This window comes from Triticum aestivum, chromosome 6B (assembly GCF_018294505.1).
Source record: "Triticum aestivum cultivar Chinese Spring chromosome 6B, IWGSC CS RefSeq v2.1, whole genome shotgun sequence".
Classification (NCBI taxonomy): Eukaryota; Viridiplantae; Streptophyta; class Magnoliopsida; order Poales; family Poaceae; genus Triticum; species Triticum aestivum.
This window is the reverse complement of record NC_057810.1, coordinates 685,692,403-685,699,323: the sequence shown is the minus strand read 5'-3', so window position 1 is coordinate 685,699,323 and position 6,921 is coordinate 685,692,403. Positions and strand designations below refer to the sequence as shown.

Here is a 6,921-nt window from a genome sequence, read left to right as displayed (position 1 = left end):
TATTTGCAAAATCTCTCGAAAATTTGTAAAAATGGGCATAACTTTTGCATACTAACTCGGATGAAAAAGTTTTTTATATGAAAAATCATCTACTCGAAAAGTTACATCCAAATTTAACTCGGGAAACCCCGTTAAACATTTTCAAAATCCTCAAAAACCAAACAGAAAAAAGTTATGGGGCTTTTAAGATCTAGAGTGGAAAAAATCGAAAAAAATTCAAACTGTGGTTAAACAATGGTCAAACTAATTATTCTAGAATATTAGTGTTACTAAATAATTATTTTATTTTTTTGAATTTTGATCAAATCTGGTCAAACTATGGCCAAACTGTGGTCAAACTAATTATTCAAGAAATATTAGTGTTACTAATTTTTTAGAACATTAGTTTCAAACTCAAATAGTGAAATGTGTGACTTCATGCTCAAGCTAAATTCCTGAGGTTAATAGTTAATAGGATGGACATCTTACTATTGTCAGGAAAATGTCTGGGTTGCACAACCGCTTGTCCCAGCTGGACATTAACCTCCCGGACGAGGCGGTCGTTGACAGAATCCTTTAGTCGCTCCCACCTAGCTACAAGAGCTTTGTGATGAACTACAATATGCAGGGGATGGTGAAACCAACCCTGAAGTATTTTCAATGCTGAAATCAGCGGAGGTAGAAATCAAAAAGGAGCATCAAGTGTTGATGGTCAATAAAACCACTAGTTTCAAGAAAGGCAAGGGTAAGAAGAACTTCAAGAAGGACGGCAAGGGAGTTGCCGCGCCCGGCAAACCAGTTGCCGGGAAGAAGCCAAAGAATGGACCCAAACCTGAGACTGAGTGCTTTTATTGCAAGGGAAAGGGACACTGGAAGCGGGACCGCCCCAAATACTTAGCGGACAAGAAGGCCGACAACACTAAAGGTATATGTGATATACATGTAATTGATGTGTACCTTACCAGTACTCGTAGTAGCTCCTGGGTATTCGATACCGGTGCGATTGCTCATATTTGTAACTCAAAGCAGGAGCTGCGGAATAAGCGGAGACTGGTGAAGGACGAGGTGACAATGCGTGTCGGGAATGGTTCCAAGATCGATGTGATCGCCGTCGGCATGCTACCTCTACATTTACCTACGGGATTAGTTTTAAACCTCAATAATTGTTATTTAGTGCCAGCTTTGAACATGAACATTGTATCTGGATCTCGTTTAATACGAGATGGCTACTCATTTAAATCCGAGAATAATGGTTGTTCTATTTATATGAGAGATATGTTTTATGTTCATGCCCCGCTGGTTAATGGTTTATTCTTGATGAATCTCGAACGTGATGTTACACATATTCATAGTGTGAATACCAAAAGATGTAAGGTTGATAATGATAGTCCCACATACTTGTGGCACTACCGCCTTGGTCATATTGGTGTCAAGCGCATGAAGGAGCTCCATGCTGATGGACTTTTAGTATCTCTCGATTATGAATCATTTGACACATGCGAACCATGCCTCATGGGCAAAATGACCAAGACTCCGTTCTCCGGAACAATGGAGCGAGCAACCAACTTATTGGAAATCATACATACTGATGTGTGCGGTCCAATGAGCGTTGAGGCTCGCGGAGGCTATTGTTATGTTCTCACTCTCACTGATGACTTAAGTAGATATGGTCATGTCTACTTGATGAAACACAAGTCTGAGACCTTTGAAAAGTTCAAGGAATTTCAGAATGAGGTAGAGAATCAACGTGATAGAAAAATAAAGTTCTTACGATCAGATCATGGAGGAGAATATTTAAGTCACGAATTTGGTACGCACTCAAGGAAATGTGGAATTGTTTCACAACTCACGCCGCCTGGAACACCTCAGCGTAACGGTGTGTCCGAATGTCGTAATCGCACTCTATTGGATATGGTGCGATCTATGATGTCACTCACCAATTTACCGCTATCATTTTGGGGATACGCTCTAGAGACAGCTACATTCACTTTAAATAGGGCACCATCTAAATCCGTTGAGACGACACCATATGAATTATGGTTTGGGAAGAAACCTAAGCCGTCGTTTCTAAAAGTTTGGGGATGCGATGCTTATGTCAAGAAACTTCAACCTGAAAAGCTCGAACCCAAGTCAGAAAAATGCGTCTTCATAGGATACCCTAAGGAAACCATTGGGTATACCTTCTACCTTAGATCCGAAGGCAAGATCTTTGTTGCCAAGAACGGGTCCTTTCTGGAGAAAGAGTTTCTCTCGAAAGAAGTAAGTGGGAGGAAAGTAGAACTCGATGAAGTACTACCTCTTGAACCGAAAAGTAGTGCATCTCAGGAAAATGTTCCTGTGGTGCTTACACCGACTGGAGAGGAAATTGATGATGATGATCAAGGTACTTCAGATCAAGTTGGTACTGAACTTTGTAAGTCCACAAGGACACGTTCCACACCAGAGTGGTATGTCAACCCTGTCCTGGAAATCATGTTGTTAGACAACGGTGAACCTTCGAACTATGAAGAAGCGATGGCGGGCCCAGATTCCAACAAATGGCTTGAAGCCATGCAATCCGAGATAGGATCCATGTATGAAAACAAAGTATGGACTTTGACAGACTTGCCCGATGATCGGCGAGCGATAGAAATAAATGGATCTTTAAGAAGAAGACGGACGTGGATGGTAATGTTACCATCTATAAAGCTCGACTTGTCGCTAAGGGTTATCGGCAAATTTAAGGGGTTGACTACGATGAGACTTTCTCTCCCGTAGCGAAGCTGAAGTCAGTCTGAATCATGTTAGCAATTGCCGCATACTATGATTATGAGATATGGCAAATGGACGTCAAAACGGCATTCCTTAACGGCTATCTTAAGGAAGAACTATATATGATGCAGCCGAAAGGTTTTGTCGATCCTGAGAATGCTAACAAGGTATGCAAGCTCCAGCGATCCATTTATGGGTTGGTGCAAGCATCTCAGAGTTGGAACATTCGCTTTGATGAGATGATCAAAGCGTTTGGATTTATGCAGACTGGTGGAAAAGAGTGCGCGTTTACAAGAAAGTGAGTGGGAGCACTGTAGCATTTCTCATATTATATGTGGATGACATACTTTTGATGGGAAATGATATAGAACTTTTGGAACAACATTAAGGCCTAATTGAATAAGTGTTTTTCAATGAAGGACCTTGGAGAAGCTGCTTACATATTAGGCATCAAGGTCTATAGAGATAGATGGAGACGCCTCATAGGTCTTTCACAAAGCACATACCTTGATAAGATATTGAAGAAGTTCAATATGGATCAGTCCAGGAAGGGGTTCTTGCCTGTGTTGCAAGGTGTGAAATTGAGCTCGGCTCAATGTCCGACCACGGCAGAAGATAGAGAAAAGATGAGTGTCGTCCCCTATGCCTCAGCCATAGGGTCTATCACGTATGCCATGCTGTGTACCAGACCTGATGTAAACCTTGCCGTAAGTTTGGTAGGAAGGTACCAAAGTAATTCCGGCATGGATCACTGGACAGCGGTCAAGAATATCCTGAAGTACCTGAAAAGGACTAAGGATATGTTTCTCGTTTATGGAGGTGACGAAGGGCTCGTCGTAAAGGGTTCTGTCGACACTAGCTTCGACACAGATCTGGATGACTCTAAGTCACAAACCGGATACGTGTATATTTTGAATGGAGGGGCAGTAAGCTGGTGCAGTTGCAAGCAGAGCGTCGTGGCGGGATCTACATGTGAAGCGGAGTACATGGCAGCCTTGGAGGCAACACATGAAGCAATCTGGATGAAGGAGTTCATCACCGACCTAGTAGTCATACCCAATGCGTCGGGGCCAATCACCCTCTTCTGTGACAACACTGGAGCTATTGCCCTTGCCAAGGAGCCCAAGTTTCACAAGAAGACCAGGCACATCAGGCGTGCTTCAACTCCATTCGTGAAAATGTTCAAGATGGAGACATAGATATTTGCAAAGTGCATACGGATCTGAATGTCGCAGATCCGTTGACTAAACCTCTTCCGCGAGCAAAACATGATCAACACTAGAACTCTATGGGTGCTCGATTCATCACAATGTAACTAGATTATTGACTCCAGTGCAAGTGGGAGACTGTTGAAAATATTCCCTAGAGGCAATAATAAAATGATTATTATTATATTTCCTTGTTCATGATAATTTTCTATTATTCATGCTATCATTGTGTTATACGGAAATCGTAATATATGTGTGAATAAATAGACCACAACATGTCCCTAGTAAGCCTCTAGTTGACTAGCTCGTTGATCAACAGATAGTCATGGTTTCCTGACTATGGACATTGGATGTCGTTGGTAACGGGATCACATCATTAGGAGAATGACGTGATGGACAAGACCCAATCCTAAGCATAGCACAAGATCGTGTAGTTCGTTTGCTAGAGCTTTTCCAATGTCAAGTATCATTTCCTTAGACCATGAGATCGTGTAACTCCCGGATACCGTAGGAGTGCTTTGGGTGTACCAAACGTCACAACGTAACTGGGTGACTATAAAGGTATACTACAGGTATCCCCGAAAGTATCTGATGGGTTGACACGGATCGAGACTGGGATTTGTCACTCCATATGACGAAGAGGTATCTCTGGGCCCACTCGGTAATGCATCATAATAATGAGCCCAATGTGACCAAGTGTTTGGTCACGGGATCATGCATTACGGTACGAGTAAAGTGACTTGCCGGTAACGAGATTGAACGAGGTATTGGGATATCGACGATCGAGTCTCGGGCAAGTAACGTACCGATTGACAAAGGGAATTGTATATGGGATTACTTTAATCCTCGACATCGTGGTTTATCCGATGGGATCATCAAGGAGCATGTGGGAGCCAACATGGGTATCCAGATCCCGCTGTTGGTTATTGATCGGAGAGTCATCTCGATCATGTCTGCATGTCTCCCGAACCCGTAGGGTCTACACACTTAAGGTTCGGTGACGCTAGGGTTGTAGAGATATTAGTATGCGGTAACCCGAAAGTTTTTTGGAGTCCCGGATGAGATCCAGGACGTCACGAGGAGTTCCGTAATAGTCCAGAGGTAAAGAGTTATATATAGGAAGTCTAGTTTCGGCCATCGGGAAAGTTTCGGGGGTCACCGGTATTGTACCGGGACCACCGGAAGGGTCCCGGGGGTCCACCGGGTGGGGCCACCTATCCCGGAGGGCCCCATGGGCTGAACTGGGGAAGGGAACCAGCCCCTGGTGGGCTGGTGCGCCCCCCTTGGCCCCCCTGCGCCTAGGGTTGGAAACCCTAGGGGTGGGGGGCGCCCCACTTGGCTTGGGGGGCAAGCCACCCCCTTGGCCGTCCCCCCTTGAGATCCAATCTCTAGGGCGCCGGCGCCCCCCAGGGCCCCTATATAAAGAGAGGGAGGGAGGGCTGCGCACCCCTGCTCCTGGCGCCTCCCTCTCCCTCCACGCCACCTCTCCCTCTCGCTGAGCTTGGCGAAGCCCTGCCGAGATCACCGCTACTTCCACCACCACGCTGTTGTGCTATTGGATCTCCATCAACCTCTTCCTCCCCCTTGCTGGATCAAGAAGGAGGAGACGTCTTCCCAACCGTACGTGTGTTGAACGCGGAGGTGCCGTCCGTTCGGCGCTAGGATCTCCGGTGATTTGGATCACGACGAGTACGACTCCCTCAACCCCGTTCTCTTGAACGCTTCTGCTCGCGATCTACAAGGGTATGTAGATGCACTCCTCTCTCTCGTTGGTAGATGACTCCATAGATTGATCTTGGTGAAGCGTAGAAAAAATTTATTTTCTGCAACGTTCCCCAACAGTGATACCACGACATGGACACTTTTCAGCAAGATGCTTTTCCAATATCCCCAGGTATCCACCCTTGAAGGCACCATCAGCTTTCCACCTCGGGTCCAAATACAACTCATACAAAGCTTTAATAAGCTCACCGTCCTCCTCGGAATACCAATTCCTTTTATTCTTGCCTCTTCCACGAGACGTGCTCGAGCTATCCACACGGTCCATATCTGCACAAGCAAGAATGGGTACAAATGAGATGGCAAATATATATGAAAGAGAACAAATGCAAATGATATGCAATTGTAGCTTGCAAATATAATTGAAAGGGAACAAATGTAAATGGGATGGAAATATATATAGAAGGGAACAAATAGAAACAACTTATACCTCAATGCGCCCTAGCAGCCCTATGTCTATTATACATGCCCTGAGCAAGTTGATTCCGAAAATTTGTCCACTCATTTGAAGTTGAGATAGAAGTGATGAATTCTGGTTGGTCCAATTCTCCCTCCATGTCTTCTAATGTTTCTTGTATATTGGCTCATTGATATCAAGTGGGTCGACAGACATCTTTTGCAATATAAGATTATGCAAGAGTGCGCATGCCATGATGATTCGACATTGGGTCTTCATGGGAAAAAAAGGAAGGAGACCTCAAAATCCCCCACCGACCCTTCAGCCTTCCAAAGCACCTTTCTACTATATTTCGGGCTCTAGCGTGGCGCATGTTGAGATATTCTTCTGCGCTATGAGGTGGATTTTGTGGTGTCCAACCACCCGAGTGATACCTTTGACCTTGATATGGAGCTAAAAATCCTTTTGCGTTTGTGTAGCCAGCATCGACAAGATAATATTGGCCTTCGGGGACAAGCAACCCATTTGGTCGGGATATGGCATCCCTAAGAACCCGACCATCATGTGCAGAACCTTCCCAACCGGGTAATATGTAGATGAATTGCATGTCAGGTGCACATACACTTAATACATTTGTATCTATATCACCCAACCTTGATCGATACATTCCTTTCAAATTAGCTGGGACTGTTGCGCCTATGTGTGTGCCATCTAATGCTCCAAAGAAATTCTACAACATAAAGAGCAATGTGCAAATATTAGCATCTTTTACCACTATTGACATCATCTAGTGAATAATATTTTTTA

General features: G+C 44.4%; 1 pseudogene; it reads right to left on the bottom strand.

Annotated features, from left to right (window-relative positions):
• The window catches only part of LOC123139620 (uncharacterized), a 19,596-nt pseudogene extending 13,611 nt beyond the window's left edge, over positions 1-5,985 (bottom strand).
• Positions 5,986-6,921: the final 936 nt, after the last annotated feature.